Here is a 22852-nt window from a genome sequence, read left to right as displayed (position 1 = left end):
TCTGTCAAACTTTGTGGGGATGTGTGATGAAGTGAAAAGGAGCAAAACATGTTTTTTTGTCTCTAAAGACCTGTTCGTAAAATATTACCCCAAACCAACATATATACAAAAGTGTTCCCAGGATAGTTATGTGCATACAACATAAAGAAATGGCAACAAGCCAGAACAGGTAGCTATTTATTTTCCTGACTAATCCTCCAAGGGGTTTAGATGGAAAAAGAGAGGGACTGACCACAGGGTCTGCCAACACACTTGCTACATGGCAGTAGGAACTGGAACATGAATGCCTTTGGTCCTAGTCCAGCATTCTAACCAGTGTGTCATGTGGATACTGATACTAACTACCTTTAGGAAACAGTGACTTATTCCAAGCAAAGAGTCACTGGTTAACATGACAGAAGAGACAGGAGTGCAACCAGTTTCTTTACACAGAGGGTGGTTCTCTGTTTGCCATTTGCAACAAACTGCTAGCTAGAAGTAAACGTCAAGCTCAGAACAATCGCAAGGGGAAAGGTTTATGTGTCTTGGCCAGGTCATGAGAAATGGATAGGCTGTGGTGAGATCTGGGTGTAAAATGATGTCAAAAACTTATTTTAGAAAGCATCAAACCATCCCTGAACACTAAAAAGCAGGTCTCTGTTGGGACTGCTATACTGGAACCTTCCTACCTTTTGGCTTTCAATGTGGAAGAATCACATTTGGAATGTTCCCTGTCTAATAACTGATCGAGAATTTCATAGGGTTCAGACGTTGCAAGCCACTGGAAGCTAAGGCCTTCCGCCTTCATCACCTCTACAAACTGGAAGTCAGTAGTGTTTTGTGAATCCTTTTTTCAAGTGTTGTGGAAAATCCCAATAGCACTGTATGTCTCAGCAACTTTTAATTTTGAAAGAGGGATTTCTTTTAATTGTAAATCACTTTTAAGAGTTGTAGTGTTTTATAGTGAGTTATAATGACTGAAAAGAGGCAAGCATAAATTTATCAGCAAATAAATAAATGTGTAGGGAGCATTCTGACATATTGCCAAAAAGCTGTATTATGTGTCTCTTTTGACATATTCAGTGGTTCTAACAAAGCAACTTATTTCCTTCCCCAAAACAACAATTTTGCTGGTACCGTTCCCCACAGTCCAGCCATGACAACCCTTGACCATAAGTTAACTTGTAATGGAGAGGTGATGGGGCTAAAGTTGACTTGATCCCTGTGGCATCTGGCCAGAATCCCTTCCACCTAATCTCAGGTAGTGTGAGCTGAATTACTGTTACTTAGTGGTAAAGAATGGCACGGGACTTACTGTGAACCAGTACTGCTGTTCTGGGGAGGTAGAAGGCAGGTCTGCCATCCACACTGGTTGCCTGGACCATTGAGAGCTAGTGAGCATGGAGTATGATGTTGGTTGGGTGCCTGCCATGCAAGGTGGGTGCCTGCCTGTCTTCAGCTTCTGCTTCTGACATTCTTCCCCCCCACCTGCCCTTTGTTGCATGGTTTATTTGTATTTCCTTTCTGTAACATGTTTGGTCTGTCATGTTGTTCTTTTATTTCCTATTATAGCCTGCTGGGTTGTGCATGGGGTCAAATCCTTTTGGGGGAGACTGAGCTTAAGCACCTGCCCCCATTAGTGGAGCCCCACCCCCAGGAGCCTTGGAAGTGGGGCAGCCTCCATACCACATGCCTAAGTGATGGGCTGCTAACAGGTCCACACCCCCAGGCAGAAATAAGAGATTCATCTAGCATCCAGCACCCAAATGGGTCTCATCAAAACTTGCTGCTCTGCTGGCGAAAGGCATGGTATTGGGTTCGGCAAGCAAGCTTTCCAATCTTAGGATCTGTCCACTATGCTGCAACTCTGCTTCCTTTGCCAATAATCAATAAACCAGGCCGTGGCCAATATTTTATACCACATAATTGTTGACCTGTGTATTTGATTTGTGGGCCATCATCCTCAAATGTGTCCCTCATCCTCAAATGTCAGCCAAGATGACATTTGCAACAAGCAAATGAGCTTTGCATTCAGATAGTTGTTTAGAGGAGGAACGAGAGAATATTTGCTAGCAATATCCATGTCAGTCTCTTCCCATACACTAGATTTCCTGGGACTGTGCAGCTTGTTGTTCAGAATGTAGTTATCTTCGTGAGAGACCCAATACTACAACAAATGTTTATGATGGAGATTAGAAGTCCTGGGGTACAAGGACTTAGCACATGGCAAAGGGACAAGGGAAATGGCTTCATTTTATAGAATCAAATGCACATTGACTGGATTAGCTAATAAGTCAAATTTACAGGAGTGGATCTGTTGCTTTATGTGAGCGTAAATATTTCTCAGTGAAAGGGGACTGTGTATGGAGTAGCACGTTTGTATATATAATACACACAGCATATGGTAAACATTATAAAAATATTTGCAGTTGACTATCAGTGAAGTTGGAAACGTTATCTCCTGATTTGCTTCTGCCTGTTAATGATCAAAGAACCGGAAGATTCTTTTTTAACACTCTACCTATTCATCTATCCTCTATCGATCTTGTATGTGCATAACAGCTTCAGCATGCATTATGTGTATATCGGCACATTGAAACAAAAAATTGAGATACACATATGCATAGAGTTGCGTGAATGTACCATGAGTTCAAGAAGAAAAGTCTGCTTTCAGGAGAAGCCAGTGGAAAGCACTTCTGATACATTCACACAGCTTGGGCAGTGGCGTAGGAGGTTAAAAGCAGGTGTACTCTGATCTGGAGGAACCGGGTTTGATTCCCCGCTCTGCTGCCTGAGCTGTGGAGGCTTATCTGGGGAATTCAGATTAGCCTGTGCACTCCCACACACGCCAGCTGGGTGACCTTGGGCTAGTCACAGTTCTTCTGAGCTCTCTCAGCCCCACCTACCTCACAGGGTGTTTGTTGTGAGGGGGGGAAGGGCAAAGCGATTGTAAGCCCCTTTGAGTCTCCTGCAGGAGAGAAAGGGGGGATATAAATCCAAACTCTTCTTCTTTGTATTCACCATCTCTTTGTGCAGTTGCTTGGTGTGTCATAATTGTTGCAATTGGTTTTCTCCAGAAAATGAGACTTTTCTTCTACCTTACTCGTTTTCAGGGTCATGTAACTTTGTAAGTTGTTGTTTCTATATGCATAGTGAACGATTGCATTTTTGCTATTGTTGTGATTGTGTAATTGCAATGAAGAAATATTAACTCTATGCATAGGTACAGTGCAATTGTTGTTTGGACGTGCCAGTACACGCTGCACATGCTGTATTTGCTTTGGTTGATGTATATTGTACCGTGTACCTTCTGTATAGGGCACATACAGCTTTGGCAAATGCGAACCGGAACCATGAAAAAATCAGTGATTAGTTTACACATACCAGAACAGTCCATGAATTCAGAGACCATGTATTGGGAGGATATGCCTGGGGTTGCCAGCCTCCCAGTGGACATGGCTGTAAAGTCTGAAAAATAACAATAAGTACTATCGAATTACAACCAACATGTCAAACCTATCATGGGGTTTTCAAAGCAAGAGATGACCAGAGATGGTTTGCCATTCCTGCCTCTGTGTACCAACTCTGGTCTTCTTTGGTGGTCTCCCATCTAAATACTAACCATAGCCAACTTTGCTTCGTTTCTGCACTCTGACAAGCTCCGGCAATGTTTGGGCTATTCAGGCTGCTAATGACTAAAAATAGCTGATATTTTTGTACAATGTATAAAATCTTTTACATGCAGCTTTAATTTGTATACTGTTATTTAAACAAATGCAAAGCATTATAAATGCTTGTGTACAAGTCCATAAATTCACTTGTACCTCCATTACAAATGTATGTGTGAAAAAAAAGTGTGTGTGTGTGTGTGTGTGTGTGTGTGTGTGTGTGTGTGTGTGTGTGTGTGTGTGTGTGTGTGAGAGAGAGAGAGAGAGAGAGAGAGAGAGAGAGAGAGAGAGAGAGAGAGAGCAGTGGTCCCCCTAATTTGACCTCGGAGACTTGTGATGACTATTTGTACCAGCCAAAACCAGAAACCATTTTATCTAAAAAGCAGTGATTAAGGGCTCTCCTTACACTAATCCCTCTTTTAAAAGGGAAAGCCCTCCTTTTATATTCTTCCCTTACACAAGACAAAAATAAGTTTGCATCTGGCAAGAAAGCTGTTCAGTATCTGTTTCTACCAACAGAGGTATGATAAGTGAATGCTTCTCTATGTTAAAAATGCTTGTTTCAGAATCTGTTTACATGACGTGCAGTGAGCACTCCATTAAAACGGTTTTCCCTTTTGCAACATCAGGTGTTTCCTACAACACTTGATAGTTTTCAGTATAGTTTACAGATTAGCCATGATATGAATGGGTTACATCTTGAGAGATGTAGAACTTTGATACAGTGAAACTGTCTTCCTACATTTCCAAGGAAATATGTTTTCCATTGTTATACTGAAATCTGGATAGCTTCTATATTTGTTCTAAAAGATACATACCTCTAACCAAGATATAGGCGTGTTACCTTGTTCACTGGCAGAATTCCAGCTGGGTAACTAACCGCATTCTCTTTTTCTTCTGGCCTTTAGTCAATTCCACATTCTTTGAAGCAGTTGTCAGAGATGACTGTGAGCATCCTTTAGTTTCAACCCACCATCTGAGAATAATCTTCTCCCAGGCAAAGAAAAACAGAATATCTCTCTACCTTTTTTAAAAGGGGCAAATCAATTTGAGAACCTTGCGTGCACCCTATGCTTTCCTTTTTCCACAGCACTGTTTGTGTGCAAATTCCTTTTACCCCTTTCAAGACTGTTCCCACACACACCCACACACACTTTCCTCATCGAAAAAGAAGGCTTCAGAGTTAGTGTGGTTGCTTCTCTTGCATGCAAAAGCCTAGGAAGACATATGGAATGAATTCTGTAGCACTCTTTTTGGGCCAGAGATGAAGTAACATATCTCTCTTGTGGTTCCCTATGGCTTTTCCCAGCAGGGGAGAGCTAAATATTGCAGTCTAGTCAAGATGAACCTCATTTTAGCCTCACTAATTTAAATAGGAAAGAGAAATGTGTGCTCAAGCATCTCCTGTTGAAATCAGCAGACTCTCAACGAGCTTGATTCCTTGGCAGGATTGGACATATTATAAATAACTGTCACAAAGGTCTCACAATAGAATTGCTTTAATACGTAGATACACATCTTTCGGGATTGGATCTCTATTAACTTGGACACAGGTTACTGTATATTAGTATGACTTGAAGGTTACTGAAGACTCAGAATCATAAAAATTATCATAGTCACAGTTGAATATATTAGATAACTAGCAGGGCCTGGCCACGCGTTGCTGTGGCAATTGTCCTTCTCATCACAGTCCGCAACCCACACAGATGTCCATGCAGGTCCAATGATCACCAGCATAGCCTTTTGAGGTGGTCAAATGGAATCCCTCTTTCCCTTTTCAATTCACATTGTTATATGGTGGTGCCTTGCGTTTTTAGTATAAGGTAACCCTTTCCATTCCACAACGGAACTGTCCAGAGTTCGAATCCATGAGGCTGGTTGACACGCACAGTCCTGGCTTGGGTAAGGCAGAACTGGGGCAAGGAGGCTATCCCAGTCAGGCAGCAGAGGCAGGGTGGTGAGGCGCTCAGATTGAGGCCAGCTCCCTGGGTTCTTAAAGGGCCATGTTCAAAAGAAGCGGAGCCAGTAGTGTTGGTTCACCCCCACCCCGTGGATTTTAGAAGAAAAAGGCAAACTCCACCTCACTTTTAGTAAAAGAGAGCTGTGGTGAATATGGGTGAGGAAGTGGGTAAGTGGTGGTTGGATGTGAGGGAGGGCAGAGTGAGGTGTGTGAGGATGAGCTGGATGTGTATTACCTATTTACCTAACAGCATATGAGAGTGACCCTCCATATGAGAGTGACAGGGATATGAGAGTGACCCTCCATTCTTTACTCTAAGGCAATGGCTCCCAACCTTTTTTCACTCATGTAACCTTTGGCAACCCATGTCTCTAAAATTGTACCCTCATATTAGTAAATCCATTATGTAATTTTTTTACGTACCCTCTGCAGGTACACATACCCCAAGTTGGGAACCAGTACTCTAAGAGTATATGTACATCCATGTAGAAGGGGCCAACATGCTTAGTGGGGATCATCACTGGAGGGCACCACAGGGGGCCCTTAAATTAGGAATTGGCCCTAGGTATAGCAATGTCAGTGTCCTGTATCTCTGGGTAAATTTGCACTTACTATACAAATGGGGGTAGCTTTATTCAGAAGTTACCATCAGTATACTGTATGTAATTTCCATAGTGACTGCACTGCCAAGTCTGTGTATTCCCCACTGAGTTGGGAATATTAATAGTACATAAGTAAATCTACCACTGGAACTGCAGTAGGTTTTCCAGTATTTCAGATTATATTCGTGAATATGTTTTCAGAATGCAGATAGCATTCCACCATTCTTGGCAGAAAGATCTGATTATGCAAAACTCCTTTGTCAGCATGTATGTATTATTTTTAACTAAATAAAAGTCATAGATTAGACGATGGATGTTCTGATCAGCACATGAGAATAACTAGGTTTAAATAAACTAGCTTTTTAATCTGGCATGCTAAAATTTAGAAGTTGTTACAGATGTATTTGAGCATTGTCATAAAGTAGAAACAGAAGTTTAGCATTATATCCTGTGTGATTATGCATGATATATGGTGAACTGTATATTTGATTTTAAATTTCATTGTTCTAGTTCGTGTTAGTGTCTGTCATTTTATCTAATTCTAAACATGACCAAAACATACAGAAGGAAAACAAATCGCAAAAATAAAGCCCCATTCAGATGCAAAGTAATCTATAGGACTGGGGAAATCCCAGAATATGCAGAAAAATCATACAATGGTGGAAAAATTACGGGATTTTTTTCCTCTTTTTTCAAAGCTAAAAGTAAAACATACTGGGGGGAAATTAGGTCTCTCGATTCTGCTTGATAACGAGATCTCAGCAGCCATTTTGAAAGTTGTCTAGCAACTCCAAAAATATTGTTGCAAACATCAATAACCACAGTTGGAAGGAGAGGAAGAGGAGGGAAGAAGTGATTAAGAAGAAGAAGAGTTTGCATTTATATCCCCCCTTTTTCTCCTGTAGGAGACTCAAAGGGGCTTACAATCTCCTTGCCCTTCCCCGCTCACAACAAACACCCTGTGAGGTGGGTGGGGCTGAGAGAGCTCCAAAAAGCTGTGACTAGCCCAAGGTCACCCAGCTAAGCCTCCACAGCTCAAGTGGCAGAGCAGGGAATCAAACCCGGTTCCTCCAGATTAGAATGCAGCTGCTCTTAACCACTATGCCACTGCGGCTACAATGGCAGGAAAGCAACCAAGGGAAAGAAAGGTTAGGTGCCAAACTAGACAGTGTATCCCATGCAAAAGCTCTTCTGATGGAAAGGATTTTCATCAGTGGGGCGAGATAGCTTCCACTGTCCTTACGTAGCCCATAACGTTTCTTAGAATGCTATTTGTGAAAGAAAGAACTGAGCGAGAAGGGTGGCGATCAGAGGTCTAAAGCAGAAAGGGAGACGCAACAAAAGTCACATACACACCTTCCATCAATGACAATTTCTTCTGGATCCATCTTTAAGATCATATCTGTCTTATGGATTGTGATTATTACTAGTTGTCATTTGTTATGATGCCTGAATTCAGAAATTGCAATTTAAACACCACCTCTTGCAACTGCTGGGCCCCGGGAGAGGGTGTCATTGCTGATTGGGGGCGATAAAAAAGCAAAAAGGTACCAACTGAGGAGTTGTACAAATCCCGCTTTACCACAGTATCTGAATGCAGCCTTAATTCCAGATCAGTGACCAGTCTGCACTTTCTAGCAACCTCTAGCAAAGCAAAAGAGCTTCAGCCTTTAACTTTCCATTAGCCTGGAGATCATGCCTTTTTAACGGTCTCCTTGTCCTAACTGAAAGCGAGTTCTTGCACTTCATGGTAGGACAAGGCTTCCGTGATGTAATGCATCTGAATTAAAAATCGTTAAAAGATTTATCTGCCTTCTTGAAAGCCTGTGAGGGTTTTTTTCTCATTTTTGCTGGGGAGGTCATATTTTGTACATGAATAAAAGATGAATGATAGTTCTAAAAGAAGCCATACGTTGTTATCAGCTTCTCCTGCGAGTATTTTTCATACGTTCAGCACATTTGTATCCTTTTAAGATGACCAGAGAGATATACATGGGGATTGTCTCATTTTACTTAAGTAGTGACCCTATGAGGTATGTAAGGTTGAGCGAGATTTGTTTCTAAGTTAAATTTGGACCCAAGTCGTCCCATCCAAATGTACCTTTCTGCTGACATTGCACTAGTTCTGTGGAGGATACTTACAATACTGCCCTAAACCGACTTAGGCCCCTTCCGCACATGCAGAATAATGCACTTTCAGTCCACTTTCACAATTGTTTGCAAGTGGATTTGGCTATTCCACTCAGCTGCACAGTGCATTGAAAGTGGATTGAAAGTGCATTATTCTGCATGTGCAGAAGAGGCCTTACACTTTTCTAAGTCCATATAACTGTTTAGGATTGGACTCTCAGGAGTTCAACAATATGATTGGTTGTGACTTCTGTAAGGAAATGTCATTTAAGGTGGGGAAGGAAATCGCAAGTATAAATGTTCTACAGGTAGATTTTATTTTTGCCTGAAGCAGTATTGCAAAATTTGTGTTCGTGCCTCCGCGTCTGTATGTGCTAAACCCTGTGATCTTCCTGAATTTCCAGTTGCTTCATTAGGGTCTAGTTTTTGCACTGGCAGGCAAATGACCATCTATTAAATATTTCTAGGGACTCCCCCTTTCCTTAGCAACTCAATCAGATCCATTTAACAGAGAAAGGAGGAGGGTATATGAGCTTTCACTATACCTTGCCTATACTGTGCTATTGATCATATGCGGCTGTTCTTCCTATTTTTCAAAATATTTTTGCCGTTCTGTTAAATTGTTTGAGAGGTTTCTCATTTTTGTTCTTCTCTTTTGAAACAATGAAAATCAGAACGTTTTTTAAAAAATGAAATATATTGCATTGGGGTTTTTAAAAAAGATTTTTAAAGGAGTTTTGAAAATACATGGGATTGAATTCCAACAAATTTCTGTGCAGGGAAGAACTTTCAGTCAGAGAAGTATGACCTGCCCTAAAGACATACCTACTGCAGTTTGAAATGCCCCTTTAAACGCTGCTTCTGGAGAACAGCAAAATGAGGGAGAAGTCAGAGGAATGCTGAAGTCAGGAATTGGCACGCTCACACACGTACACACATGTACACACATGCGCACAGGGCTCCTTTCCATGAAAAGAAGAAGAAGAGTTTGGATTTATATCCCCCCTTTCCCTCCTGTAGGAGACTCAAAGGGGCTTACAATCTCCTTGCCCTTCCCCCCCTCACAACAAACACCCTGTGAGGTGAGTGGGGCTGAGAGAGCTCCGAGGAGCTGTGACTAGCCCAAGGTCACTCAGCTGGCGTGTGTGGGAGTGCACAGGCTAATCTGAATTCCCCAGATAAGCCTCCACAGCTCAAGCAGCAGAGCAGGGAATCAAACCCGGTTCCTCCAGATTAGATACACAAGCTCTTAACCTCCTATGCCACTTCTTTTCTTTAGAAAAGAAGAATTGTTTAGATTTATACCTCGCCTTTCTCTCTTGTTAGGAGTCTCAAAGCCGTTTACAAACTCCTTCCTTTCCTCTCGCCACAACAGACACCTTGTGAGGTCAGTGGGGCTGACAGTTCTGTGACTAGGCCAAAGTCACCCAGCAGGCTTCATGTGTAGGAATGGATAAAAAAATCCATTTCCCCAGTAAGAGTCCGCCGGTCATATGGAGGAGAGGGGAAATCAAACCCGGTTCTCCAGTTAGAGTCCACCACTCTTAACCACTAGACTTAAGCCATAAGTTTCCTTCAAGAGAAACGTGGTGTTGTTGTTTTGATTTTGAGACAGTTGTGGGTACAACCTTGCAGCAATAGCAGCCCTATGCAGAAAGCAGGGCATATGTCATGAGGAATTAGGTGATTTATAGTGCAACCCTGTGCAGAGTTGCTGCAGTTACTGAGCCCATTGAAATTAACGAGCTTCGACTGGAGCAACTTTGTCCAGGAGTGCAGTGTTATGCTCCAAAGGCAGGACTGTTGGACATTGAGCAGTCAGGTGCCAGGGCAGGTGTTTCATCTGTTTCTGTTTCATCACCATCTTTATTGGTTCAAGTATTGGCTTGTAGTAATGCCTTATGGCTGCCATCTTGGCAGTGGTACTGGAGTTGGAATAGGCATGCCACATAAGGATTTGGATTGCTGTGTTTCACTCTGCTAAAGGGCCCTGACAAAATCTGCAGTTCTGTGCACACTCCCCTGGAAGTGAGCGCCATTCAGCATAGGGTTGCCAACCTCCAGGTGGTGACTGGTGATCTCCTGTTAATTCAACTAGTCTCCAGGCGACAGAGGTCAGTTTGCCTGAAGAAAATGGCTGCTTTGGAACACAGACTTTATGGTATTAAACCCCACTGAAGTCCGTCCCCTCCCCAAATGCCCCAAAACCTCCAGGCATTTCCCAACTCAAAGGTAGCAACCCTAATGATGGGATTTATTTCTGCACAGACATGCAAGAGATCGATCTGTTTTTCAGAGTGTGGGCACCGTACTTTCCTTTCCAGTCATTTACTATTCTATATCAGTGGATATTTGTTTCATTAACACGAGAAGTTCCTATGTCAGGGGTCCCCAACATGGTATCTGTGGGCACCGTGGCACCCCCAACACCTTTCCTGGTACTCACCAAGTGTTTTTAGAAAGTGGGCGGGGCCAGTGGGACACTTGCCCAGAAGGACATCTGACTGGCCATTAGAGAGCTGATTGGCTGGGCAGATTAAAGTAATATTATTTCCATGGCAGCTGTCCCACAGATTCCTTACGGTTGAGAACAGACTCCTTACTGTTGAGAAAAGCAGGGTATAAATGCAAACTCTTCTCTTCTTGTCTCTTCCTGTGTAGTTGTATCCCTGGTGGGTGATTTCTATGGGCTTTGTAAAGGATTTACCTGCTAGTGGAGGCAAAACAGTCATCTGAGTGGTAGTGGATTTGTTCTCAAAGCAGGCCCATTTTGTTCCATGTGGTAGCATCCCTTCTGGCCAGAGGTTGGCCCAGATGTTTGTAGCCCATATCTATAGACTACACTCGGTCCCAGTTCAAATCGTCTCAGACCAACGATTCCAATTCGTTTCCCGTTTCTGGAAACATCCTGCCATGTATGTTTAGATCTGTCTGTGGTTCTCTACTTGCCAATATACTGCTACAGTACTTCAATAAAGAATATAATATTCTAATCCTGAGTTTTTCATGGGGCACAGCAGTTAATCCACTTTTCCTCTGCACTCGAGTTTCTTCTGTGCGTGATTCTGCCTTCAGCAGCAGCAATTTTATGGTGGGTTTTACCTCCTGCGGCAGCCCACCCTGAATCAATTCCAAAAGGTGCCTACAGGCTCAAAAAGGTTGGGAGCCCCTTTCTACTTCTCATTTATCCCAAGGAAACCTTATTGTGATGATTCCTGTATGTCAGTCAGAACATAGGACCTAGGGACGTCCAAAGTTTGGTTTGAAATTGATACCCCCTCTGAGGGGGTGTATTTTCATACATTTATGTCTTTCATTTACAATTAAAACAGTAACCTTTAAACTGTTTCATCAGGCTCTCAACTTGTTGTTTTACAAGTGGATCTATTTCATCACCTGGCTCTAAGACACACTGTTGACTTCACAGTGCTTTCTCTCTGCCCTTGCTGGTAGCAAACAGATGTGCTTGTTTGGTTTCAATCTATGCCCACCAGTAGCTGTTTTACTAGTACTGCAGATGTGTACTGTGAGGGTGAAAGGGAGGGGGAACTAGAACCATGCATGCCACTCTGAGCTCATTGGTGGAAGGGTGGTGCAAAAATGTACAATAAATAGTCAAGGAAGCAAAAATGAGCTGGATGATTTTTCCTTCCTAGTCAGGCATTGTACTCGCAGCTGCACAAGATGCTATTTAGTGCTGCTTCATCAAAAGCCAGACTGTAATATTGGGCTGCCAGGTGGAGAGACCACATCAGGCCTAATTTCACGCACACAAATTTTGGCCCTTTCTGCATCACCTAAAATGTCTGCAAAATGTTTTTGATTCCCCCACCCCCCGCCGTTTGTTCGCACTCACCCCCTCAAGATGTTTCATGGCCGCCATGAGGGGGTTTCACTCTCTTTTTTTGTTTTTTGTAGAATCGATGCTTTGAAGATTCAATGCATGGATTCTTTGTTGTTGTAGTTTCATTGATGCTTCAAATATTTGACCAAAAGATTTGACCCAAAAACTTTTTAAAGAACCACAGAGCTGATGAAAATAAAGAGGCAAGGGGGAACGGAGCGACAAAATGAAGCGATAAAATGCTGCTGTGGGAAATGTTTGGGGACAGCACAGAGGTGTGGAAAATGCAGTGGGGGAAAAAAGAAATATGCCACACAGCAAGGGAAAATATTTTGAAAATGTTTCACACAAAAGAATTGTTGTAAAATGGTTTTCAGATAAAACATTTCCAGTCTGGAAACAAAATGCTTTCGGAACATTGGGGGGGGGTGGGGTGGAAACTATGCAGAGGAATGCATGGAGGAAACGTTTTATTCCCTGCCTCAAAATGTTTTTTGAGGTTTGTGTGGAAAGGGCCAGTGTCAGGTCCTCTGTGACGAATGCATGAATGATAAGAGGGGATTGGTGCAGCTCCTCACTATTTATTAACCAACACGCAAAAATCATAGTGCCCTTTTGTCTGCGATTGCAAATGCCTTAACAGTCTAGGTGCTCGGGAGCAACAGCTGCAGAAGGCCATTGCTTTCACATCCTGCACGTGAGCTCCCAAAGGCACCTGGTGGGCCACTGCGAGTAGCAGAGAGCTGGACTAGATGGACTCTGGTCTGATCCAGCTGGCTTGTTCTTATGACAGTGCTGGGATTTCAGCCTCTCACTCCGTCTGCTGGTCCAGATTCCTCCACCTGAGTTTACAGGCACTCAATTCGCCTGCTGTGCTTGTGGACCTAAAAGATTGACATAGATACCTGAACTGATAAGCAGCTTCGCTGGAACCATTGCATGTGTACACAGCAAATGTGTGTTTAGCTGTGCGCACTTCACATTATGACTTCAAGATAAAGTACCTCAGTATTTTTGCTGGCTTTTGAGCAGCAGCCTTTGGAACCCCACAAAAAGATGGCAACAGGATGTTGTCAGTAACACGTCCATATGAACCTGCTGGGTAGCCCACGTAGCCGAGACTTCTGGCGGCCTCTTTCCTGACTTGCTCTTCAGTGCCGCACGATGCACAGTGAGTCTGGGGTGAAAAGGAGGAGCCAGGAGAGGAGAGACCCCCTGGTGAACTGATGGTGTAACTAGAAAGGAATCTTTCCTGGCAACTGCACAGTGTTCTGATGGGAGAGCTGCGCCCCCCAAAGCTATTGATCCACAAGCTTTCCATTAGCACTGCTTGCCTTCTGACACCCCTCCCCACCCCCCGCCCCCACAGAGCATGCAGTCTCCCCCATCCCCTCCGGCCGTACTAAAGCTTCAAGATCTGACAATGCCTGATCTACAGATACAACTGACAGTTTTTTAAGCTATCCAGGAAGGATTTTTTTCTTTTTAATTGTGTGAGCAATCCCAAAGAAAGAGGTGGGTTTTTTTTTTCCTGTGGGTCGATTGCCTTCTCGGTTCTTGCTGTTGTTTTTCAGAAAAGAGGGCACATTGTAGTTATTTATAACATTATAAATTGTCTGGGGAAAGAGATCAGAGAGGGGTTTTTCTCCCTGGCTCGTAGTAGCAGAACCTGGGGCCACTCAGTAAAATGGATGGAAAACAGATTCAACTCCGATTAAAAAGGAGAACTGTTTCACGCATCATGATTTTCCACACTATATAAGGATGGTCCCTGGTTAAAGTGGCTTTAAATCCAAGAAGGGATGTTAGACAGAGGTTAGCAGTGCCACCCTACAAAGAGTTATAGCCTTGTAATCCTCATTGATATTAGTTAACGTGTAAGTGTGTAACTCTGCTTAGGATTGCACTGTTAGTGTTAAAGTAGCAGAGCTAAAAGCTGAGTTAGTGGGAGAAAAGATCAGGACCGTGGGAGAGAGAGGGGCTAATTATGCCTGAGAGAAGAAGAGTCTTCATCTGAGAAGAGTAGATGCGCTGTCTTGGGGAGGAAGTTCTGTAAAGTTCTGTATTGCCCCTGATAAAAGCTCTGCTTCATCCACAAAAGAGCTGGTGATGGTTGACTGTCCACTCTCATGGATATTATCCAGTTCGGATCCCTGATATAATTCAGGCCTGCCTTATGTGTGTGTAAAGCACCATCAAGTCGCAGCTGACTTACGCCCCCCCCCCCCCCGTGGGTTTTTCAAGGCAAGAGACTAACAGAGATGGTTTAGCCCCGTGGTGGCGAACCTTTGGCACTCCAGATGTTATGGACTTCAATTCCCATCAGCCCCTGCCAGCATGGCCAATTGTAGGGGCTGATGGGAATTGTAGTCCATAACATCTGGAGTGCCAAAGGTTCGCCACCACTGGCTTTAGCCATTGACTTCTTCTGCACAGCCAACCCTCATATTCCTCCGCCGTCTCCCATCCAAGTACTAACCAGTTCTGACCCTACTTAGCTTCTGAGATCTGATGAGGTCAGGCTAGCTAGGGCTGTCTGGGTCACAGTGACTGTAGCATCCCAGGTCCTAAATAGAACTTAGTACCTCAGTCCCAATCCAGAGAACTTGAAAGTTTAAGGCAAAGGCAGAGGTACTTCAGGAGAAGATGTGAGACTGGGAAACTTATTTATTCATTTGGTAGGCTGTTTGTTTATTTAAATAGATATGGGTATGTTCTGCTTTTTTCCTCAAAGGAGATCCCAGGAGGCTTATAACATCATTTTTCTCTCTTCCATTTTATCCTCCAAACAACATCAGGCTGAGAGAAAATGACTGGCCCAAGGTTCCTTGTGTTTAATGAGCTTGTAGGGTTCAAATGTCATGTTTTAGTCCTGAGCTGTTTATTTGCAAGGCAATGGTATGTGATCCATGTTCTTAAAAACCAAATCTCTTTGCTATGAATGTGCTTCTGCATTGCCCAACCTTTCTGCTTTATACAATTAAAATCATGTCCATGTAATCACATAAATTCCGTTTCTGCTAATTAGAGGGAGCGGAGAAAGAAGTCTTCAAGTCACTGAAACCCAGTTACAGATTCTGTCCAGCCCTTGAACGTGTGTCCGCCTCTCGAACTAGAACTTGCCGCTGCTCCCATCTGTATGCATAGTGTTCATGAAGAAGTGAGAGTCTCAGAATATTTGCGTCTAAATAAATTGTTCACTTTAATGACAGGATCACAAGAATATCAAACATCACCTGGCCACCTCCCAAACACTTAAAATGCTATTTTATTGCTATGGCCATTGGGTAATAGGCAGCATTTTTTTAAAGCTAAAAAAAGGAACAAATAGGGAAATTAAGAATAATGCTTAGCTCATAGAAGCTGTCTGTGATAGTATAGTCAGTTAAGAACTTAAGAGGAGTCCTACTGGAAAAGACCAAAGAAGGCTCTGTTCAGCATCCTCTTTACCACAAAGGTTGCCAAATGCTCCCAGGAAACCCACACACAAGGCAAGAAGGCAGTCCCCTCCTGCCACATTCAGCAGAACATTGTCTCTGGAGGTCACAGTTTCCTTAATCCACAGGTGTCAAACTCGCGGCCCTCCAGATGTTATGGACTACAGTTCCCATCATCCTCTGCCAGCAGGGGATGATGGGAACTGTAGTCCATAACATCTGGAGGGCCGCGAGTTTGACACCTATGCCTTAATCCATTACTATTGTCTCAGGTAGTGAACTGACCAGCCCTAACTAAATGCTGAAAGAGCAATATCATGGGGTCTTACCTACTTGGGGGCTTCCCTAAGGGTGCACGAAAACATGACTGCCAAATCTGGCCAAAGAAAAGGACAGAGAAGCAGCCTGAAAGGACTGAATCTGCTCTAGGCACCTAAAATGCTGAGAGTCCGTTAAAGACGGATGTGGGTCTATTCAGGTCCCCTGAATCATGCAGGGGAAATTTCGAAGTATGGGATAAAATTTCCAATTTGTTCCCCTCCTTGTGGATTTTTTTAACTGTAGCTGGTTTTAATTATTACTTGTAAGGTGCCTTGACCCAAAAGGAAAGGCAGTTTACAAATATCTGAATTAATATATATCCTCACCACAACTTTTTCAAGCACTTGCAAACTTGAAGCGGTTTTCAGTTTTATTGACTGGGAGTCCAGATGTGCTGGTGCAGATTAATATCCCCTCTGAAGATTCAGTTGAATAGCCCATGTAATTCATTTAAGCCCAACACAGCACCCCACACTGGACCTGAGCAAGACAGGATAGATGCTACATGTTGATATGCCCCCTCCCATGCAACTGCTTTGTCCGGCCTAAGCTGGGCAGTGGTGGTATGCATTTGGGAGGTAAATGACAGGAACAGCCTACACCAGGGGTCTGCAACCTGCGGCTCTCCAGATGTTCATGGCTGTGCTGGCAGGGGCTGATGGGATTTGTAGTCCATGAACATCTAGAGAGCCGCAGGTTGCAGACCCCTGATATAGGGGAAAGAGTTCCAGCACTTCCACACACCAACTCTCATCGCTCAGCTCTTATGCAGCACCCTAGAGAGCTGCGTTTCTTTCATGTATTCCCACAAAGTTGTTGTCGTCTTGCAAATTGTTCCTGTTTGGGTGCTTCTCAGCACTGCGTTCAAATCCGCCTAGGGAGATTATGCAGGCAATTGCCAGGTGTGAACCAGGAGGGATCACTGAGGTGAAAGGAGCCTGCAATGTTCAGGTGCCAAAATCTCCCACCTTCGCAGACTTCTGGTAGAACAGGTTGTCTCTTCTTCGCTGCGCATTTTGAATTTCCCACAGCCTCCAGGTATGCAGGGAGCATCACGCTGGATGCTTTAAATTAAAAATTCCAAGGAAGTGATAAAGAAGGGGAAGGCATGTCAGGAGTCATCATTAGTCAGAGGGAGAGATAGCTGAGGCTTCCAAGAGATCTTGTTTCACCCAGACCTCCTCTTCCTCCTCCTCCTTTCTTTCTGGCACTTTTGAAGGCACGCACACCGTCTTTGGCTGAATAAACCGAATATCCAAGCTTCAAGGGAGTGAAGCTGCAATGCCTCATCCTCTTCTCGTAAAACCTGTTGCTTTCGGGAGCATAACAGAGCAGTGAAGAGGACTGTCTTTCTTTACGGTGTGCTCCCCATCTTGTCCAGAGCTGCAACTGAAATCCCTTCCTGCTTTCCAGTGCTGGCTTGAAGCACCACCTTTCTCCTGTGAGACACCCTTTGGTTTTCCTTCTCCCTCCCTCCCCTTGTTCTTTATCTGTGGGCTGCAGAGGAGAGAGCGTGGAATCGGGAGGCAGCCCCGTCTGATAATGTGGTGATGTCAGCAAAGGGAGGCCGTCCGTGAAACCGGAGTTACACCTAAGTGTCTGAAAGCCAGGCACCGGAGTTGAGCCAGGAAGTTCTCCGGGGTGCCCGGGGAAGGGGCTTAAGAGACGGGACTGATTACCACGCGCATAGTTTTTTTGCAAAACCACCCCAACAGAGAATGACGCTTTGGAGACTTTTTGGATTAACAAACGGAATGTAAAAAAGGGGACTTCCGCAAAGAGCCGAGACCAACAGGTGAGTAAAGAGGACATTGTGTTTAGCTTTTCACTTGCCTTTCGACCAGGAATGAAGGGTCAGTGCAACAAAAAAATGTAGCAATGGTGTTGTTTTTCCTCCCAAGAGGTACAGCGAAAGGAAGACTTCTCGGTGTAAGAGGCAGAGTCTAACTGGGCATACTTCACTTGAAATCAGCCTTTCTGAGACCTGTTTTAAATTGAGAGTGTTAGCTAGCATATAGTTTTGCCTAGCGGTTGCTCTTACACATCAAAAAACTTCATTAATACAAGTCCTCCCCATTTTCTCCCTTGGTGAAATTTTCTTTTCTGTAACAGTAGGTTGCTGGTAAGAGAAATTTAACAGGCTGTTTTGAGAATGTTCTATTTTCTTTTCATGGAAAGATAGCTGGGCTTCTCAGCAATAAGGGTCTGTAAAACATTCCAGCAAACCATAAACAGGGCGTTTTTACAGCCCCACTGATTACGACTTGCGGTGCTTTTCAGTGCAAAAGAATCAAGTAACAATCGTCAAGTACATTTTGGCCGCAGGCGTAGTTTGGATCTAGCAGGATTTGTGAAGACGGAGGTCTTGTAAAAAGAGCAGTTTTGTGGCTCTGTCGTGCATATATTGGAAGGATTATGCTTTATTTAAGACATGGGATAAGTGCATTGGAAATACAGGTGTCATCTTCACGCCTCTCAAACCTGTGGTTGCTGAGTGCTGAGTTTATGTTTAGCAACTATAATGGCATACGCTTGTTTAAAAGTGTTCTGTCCCAGTGTTTTATATGAAGAATCTGAAGCATGAGAAAGTTCTTTTGGTGGTGTTGATCTTTTCTGAGAAACTGCTGTATACAATAAGCGCTTAAGTCTTTAGTCACAAATTATTCCCACTGTGTTTTAATGGTCCTTCTTCTTAAGCAAACATACGCGAGGTTGTGATCTTGTGCATGAAGTGTGTCTAAGGTTGAGATGAAGGACTACAGCAAAACTTGGCTTCCTTCCTAAAGTTTCTTTGGCACCCTTGCTGGTCATTCTTAAGCAAACTCCAGAATCGAGTTGTAGGGCTGTGTCCAAAAAGGATACTTGCTTAAAAGTAAGCTACAGCACTGGAGTTTTCTTACAGTACCTAATTATGCGCAGGATGTGGAAGGACTATAATTCAACGGGTGAACAACCGATCTCTGAGAACTGTACTGAAGTTGTTTTCCCTTTTGTGCTCCAGCGTATCTGATGAAGAGAAAGTGTACGCTGTAATTCATTTTGTTCATCTTGAAGGTGCCTCAGGGCTCCAGTTTTATTCCCCTTTTGCAGTTGCTGTCCTGTGTTGAGGGTGAAAGTTTCCTTTTCTGTAACACTAGACCCGAAGGAATTTCTTACCCCCCTACATCAACCACAGCAGCACAATGTTCTGTAGTTCGTTTTCCCTGTTGACTAGGCCTCTACTTCAGAGATGACTACAGAAAGTACTGAGTTATTGTGACAGGGCTACTCCTAGATTGTCAAACATAGGAGGAGCCAGGTCACTGTGGGGAAGGCTTTAGTGTGATGCCTAGATTGTTGGTCAAGGACTTGGGGGACCCAGTTCAAATCCCTCCACCATCGTCAAGAAGCTCACTGTGTGATCTTGGACTGAGCAGCTACTCTCGCCCAGAGTTGTTGTGAGACCAGAATAGAGAAGAGAACTTCAGATACTGCCCTGTGTGCCATGGAGGGAGGGCAAGATAAAACTGTGGCAGATAATCATTTGCTAATGATATAGGTCATATATTTGGCAGACACCTGTCTGTTGCTGTGCTCGTTCATGTTTTTCCCTTGCATCGCTCGCCAGTCCCGATGCATTCCACTCTCTTGCCTGTACTCGCTCGCCTATTATTCGCACTTTAGCCTCATCCCCTGTACTTCTGCTTCCACTTCACTTCCTGCTCTCATGAATAGCTATGCTACCGAACTGCTTTCTGCAGAACTGGGTCAGCCGACACTGGGCATCAATCTCATGCAAAGGTAACTTCAGCAACACCTTTTGCTCCAATTTGGTAGGCAATAGTGAAGATCAGGGTTCCCGTGACTGCACGGAGAAGATCCCGCTAGTTTGTTTTCCCCTGAAATTTTCACTTGGAAGCAGACTTGTAAACGTCCCACATTTGCAGATCAACACCATTGCTTACCATGCAAGCTGGGAGCCTGTAAAGAACTGAGGGGAAAACAATTTGGAAGTCCTTTTCCCAAACCACCCTTGCAAGCATTAAGTTAGCTCTCACAAGCTTGAGCAAGCTGTTTTCCCTTCCCCGTTTAATTTAACTGCTTTCAGCATTCCTTGCCTCCTGGAGTATAGTCAGTCCTTATCAAGCCAGCCTTTCCTTTTCCTTTTACAAAGTTTTTTTTTCGTACCTGAGGATTCTCTTTAAGTGCATAAAATCCCCTATTTTGTGTGTGTAGCGCCCCATTGTACAACTCTAGGGATCTGCACAAGAGACAGCCACTCTATTATTAGATATAGTAATACTGGAAAATCCCCCAAGCACTCAATAGGTAGAGAACACTCACCAGACCACGTGATAATTGAGAGGGAAAGTCACACCATGGGGTCTTTTCCACCTTTAATATGGCTGTATAGTAGACGACATTGTTGTGGTGTGATGGGGCTACTAAAGGAAGCTGGTCATATAAAACCTGTATTTTCATTAGTGTGCGTTCAGCAAATGCAATTCCAGGAGGAACAGAATGATCACAGTGCAGCGCTGTTAGAACACTGTCCCACTTTTCAAAACCAGGTTTTTAAAAATCTCCGACACGAAACCTTCGATTTAGGAAAGAGAAGCCAGCAGAGGACAATGCCAGCAAAAGCGACAACGATCCAAGTTCACCCTCCTGCCTCTGTGCACCGAGGATTGGAGGATTTTTCAAGATGATTGTCCTGAAAATCTCCCTCTGATTTCAATGTTTAGCAGGGCAGGTTGTTTAATAGGGAAAGGAATAGCTTAAGGAAACTATTACTTAAGAAAGTTGTTCTCTGTGAGCAGGAGTATCTCCCAAAATTAAGTATATACTGTACCAGCATGTATGTTTCTGACTCTAAAAGTTGACAGACTTGTTCTTGGAGAGAAGGTTCTATAAGTTTCTGTGGGGAAATTGGGAACAAAGCTGGCTGAAGTACTGCACCCAGGACATGTTTAGTATAACTTTCTGAAAGAGCCTGTGTGCATGTAAATTGCTCACAAATATTTTGTAAACCCAGTCGGGAACTGACAAGAGTCCTTCATTGCACATATAGAACCTGCACATACATACTTTGCACACATGTGCCTTATGCTGACTGATTCTAGTTCATATTCTGGCAAAGGTTTTCCATGGTCTCAGACAAAGTGAGGTCTGTCCCACCCTGAGATCGTTTAACTAACGATACCAATAATTTAATCTGGAACTTTCTGTGCGCAAAGTATGAGCTGTGCAGCAACAAACCTTCCCCTGCACGTGTAAATTTTCGAGAAGGTCATGTTTTCTGAAAGGAGCTGGGACTAGCAGAAGCAGTCCTTCTCTTCTAGACGTGATCACTGCATGCATGTGACATTTGTACTGCCACCTTTCCCACGGTCCCCTAGTCCATGGATGAGTCATTTGGTGCCCTGGTTCCAAAGTTTACCGCAAGTACAGCGTGTTGCCCAAATGTGGGTCACAAACTGTATGCAGTAGTTCTGCATTCTTTTGGCTACTAGTTCCACCCTTCCATGGTGTTGGACCCAGCCCAGACACTAAGCCCTCCCAAGTAAGTTTGTTTTTCACGGCACCTCTTAGACTGAAATCATTTTATTGTGTCAAATGCGGAATGTAACATTCCTGGCACAAAACAAATCCCCACACATGTGTATGTATAGAATCATAGAGCTGGAAGAAACCATATAGGTTATCTAGTCAGTGTAGGATCAACCTAGAGCATTGGCCATGCTGGAAGGGGCTGATGGGAATTGTAGTCCATAACATCTGGAGTGCCAAAGGTTCACTACCACGGACCTAGAGCATCCCTGGCAAGTGTTTCTCCAGCCACTGCTTAAAAAATCCTAACATCCAGCCAGTACCTTTTGGCCCATAATTTAAGCCTATGATAGCTAGCCCTGTCTTCTGCTGCCAGCAGGAACATCTCCCAGACCTCAATTTCCTCTTTTTCAGACTAAACATTCCCAAGTCCCTCAGCCTTTCCTCATAGGGAAAGGCCCCTGGTCGTCATCCTCGCTCACCTCTGCACCTTCTCCATTCTATCTATATATACGCATGTATCTTTTGGACTGGCAAAATTGTGCAGGTGAGCTTTCAGCCAGAGGTTCATTGCCATTTCACTGAGGCTGAAATTTGAGGTTTGCAATAACCTAGCCAATCATCTTAATCATATTGGGCTGGGTTCATCCAGTTTTTCCATTAAAAAGGGAGGAAGGAGAACCCTTTGACCACCAAAAAGGCCATACAAGGGATCAGATGACCCACCTAGACATCATTCAACAGGAATGGTGGTTGTAATAAGGGTGGGGATTGGCCAAAGTTTGGCAAAACAATACATTGACTGGATCTAATCTACTGAGCTCCAGTTGTTGATATGTATGTATGTATGTTATGCAAGTGCATATATTCTACTGCAAAGACTAATGTTTATATACAGCAGCAGAGGCTGAATGCATGCATTGAAAACAGCTATTGTGTACACACACATGAAAGGCTTTTTACCAGGTCTTCTTAAGATGGACTACCTTTCTGTGACTATTGTGTTACTTTGTTGTGTGTCCATGTATGACAGAAGGGGTGTTCTTTCATCTGTATTTTTGATGCTAGATAAATTGTCTTCTGTGCTGTGTCACAGATTTCTGGACTGGTATCTTCAATTGAGTATTAAAATAAATGCATAAGCCCCAAACTTGCTGCCCCAAGCGACTGCTTGGCACGCCTGTGTGTTTGGACAGGTCTTGATCTACCTGGCACCATGTACCAGGAAACAGGTCCTGTTTTGTTGCTGCAAGTGGTGGGGTTGTGAAAGGACTTGACAGACATACACATTACTTATAAGAGATATGGTCAGGGATAATATTAAATGGACCAGCAGTTCGAAGCAGATCTCTTCCCCAGACTTTTTAGTAGTTCTTGCCAGG

At 43.7% G+C, this 22852-nt stretch overlaps 1 protein-coding gene across 10 annotated transcripts in view; it reads left to right on the top strand.

The window, feature by feature from the left end:
• Positions 1-22852, top strand: part of FRMD4B (FERM domain containing 4B) — a 287088-nt gene that overhangs the window by 231615 nt on the left and 32621 nt on the right. The gene's annotated exons all lie outside the window — the stretch shown is intronic.

The sequence above is a fragment of the Sphaerodactylus townsendi genome, linkage group LG03 (assembly GCF_021028975.2).
Source record: "Sphaerodactylus townsendi isolate TG3544 linkage group LG03, MPM_Stown_v2.3, whole genome shotgun sequence".
Classification (NCBI taxonomy): Eukaryota; Metazoa; Chordata; class Lepidosauria; order Squamata; family Sphaerodactylidae; genus Sphaerodactylus; species Sphaerodactylus townsendi.
The sequence above is the reverse complement of the archived record's forward strand: the minus strand, read 5'-3'. Positions and strand labels throughout refer to the sequence as shown.